The sequence below is a fragment of the Myotis davidii genome, unplaced genomic scaffold (assembly GCF_000327345.1).
Source record: "Myotis davidii unplaced genomic scaffold, ASM32734v1 scaffold462, whole genome shotgun sequence".
Classification (NCBI taxonomy): Eukaryota; Metazoa; Chordata; class Mammalia; order Chiroptera; family Vespertilionidae; genus Myotis; species Myotis davidii.
The window spans coordinates 262,300-264,141 of NW_006293237.1; positions in this window are offsets into that span (position 1 = coordinate 262,300).

A 1,842-nucleotide genomic window follows, 5' to 3' on the forward strand; every position below is an offset into this window, starting at 1 on the left:
AAAACCGCCAATGGCTTGTTGCCCAGCCGGCGTGGCTCAGTGATTGAGCGTCCACCTATGAGCCAGGAGGTCACGGTTCAATTCTCAGTCAGGGCACATACCCGGGTTGAGGGCTCGATCCCCAGTGTGGGACTTGCAGGAGGCAGCTGATCAATGACTCTCATTGATGTTTTTTTTTCTCTCTCTCTCCTCCTTTCCCTTCCTCTCTCTGAAATCAATAATGATAAATTTCTTTTAAAAAAAGACGACTTAAAAAAAAAGACGACTTGTTGGTTAAGCAAAGCCAAGGTCATTGTTGAAAGGGAGGCCACAACCAGAGCCTTAGAAGCTTCTGGGAAGGGTGGGGTATTTCTAATAAGGGTGGGTGCTTCAAGGGAGGGCTTTGAAGGTGACCTGGAGCAATAAAGAGCCCTCTTAAAAGCCCAGCTGAGTGAGCTATTGATCTCAGCAGGGGGCTGTTACCAAGAGCAGGGCTAGTTGAATAATCTAATGTTTGGATAAATGGATTTTCAGGAGTTTCTGAAATTAACAAGTTACTTGCAACTTCCTCTTCCTAAACAAGAATTTCCTGACAACACAAAGCTTGTTACTACTACTACAAGAAGACCGAGAGAGGAGAGTGAGAAGCTATGGTTTCAGTTCTTGCCCAAGTAGCTCACAGTCTGAGCTGCTGTCTGGAGGAAGCGGCCTCGCTGGGGGGCTCGCTGGGAGGCACAGAACTGGCCCTTCTAACCCACCAGCTGCCACAGTACTGCCCAGACATGACATGTAACATTCGAGGGGAGTTCTTGGGAGGAGGGACTTGCCCTCTGCAAAGCCAAGGGAGGGAGGGGTGCCCCCAGAGGATCACTCCTGGAGGCCAGGGGTGCTTGACTCGTTAGTCCCTGTCTAACTTGGAAGTGGCAGAGCTGGGGGTTGGAGGCGGCTGGAGGCAGCAGCTGAAGGCCCAGCTGCGCACAGCCTGTTTGGCCAGCTTTTGGCTGAGCAAGGAAATGATGGTTTGTGTGTTTTTAATATATATTTTTATTGATTTCAGAGAGGAAGGAAGAGGGAGAGAGATACAAACATCAATGATGAGAGAGAATCATTGATCGGCTGCCTCCTGCACGCCCCACACTGGGGATGGTTGGTGGTATTACTACAGGAGATGGACACAGAACATGTCTCCCCAACCGCTATTTTCTAACTTGTTTTCACATTGAAACCCACTATTGTTTGGTGCCCTGTTAATTTGTAACCAGCCAACGGACTGCATTTGTTTCTTTTTTAGAAGACTTTCAGTTGTTTTTCTCGGACTTTTCAGTGGTACAATCAACTCATTTACAAATAATGAGAGCTTTATTTTGTCTTTTCCAACACATATTCCTTGGATTTCTCTTTAATTTTTTTTATTGATTTCAGAGAGGAAGGGAGAGAGAGATAGAAACATCAATGATGAGAGAGAATCATTGATCAGCTGCCTCCTGCATGCCCCACACTGGGGATCGAGCCCGCAACCTGGGCATGTGCCCTGACCAGGAATCAATGAAGCTATCGTCTGTTGTAGATTTCACTTTCTAAAAATGGCTGGGATAATATTTCCCATCCCCCTTGCTCTTCCAAGACATTTCTACTCCCTCATCAAGAGGTGGGGTCCCGCCTGGCTAGCATGGCTCAGTGGTTAAGCATCAACCTATGAACCAGGAGGTCACGGTTCCATTCCCCGTCAGGACACATGCCTGGGTTGTGGGCTTAATCCCCAGTGGGGAGCGTGCAGGAGGCAGTCAAGCAATGATTCTCTCTCATCACTGATGTTTCTATCTCTCCCTTTCCCTCTCCCTTCCTCTCTGAAATCAATAAAAC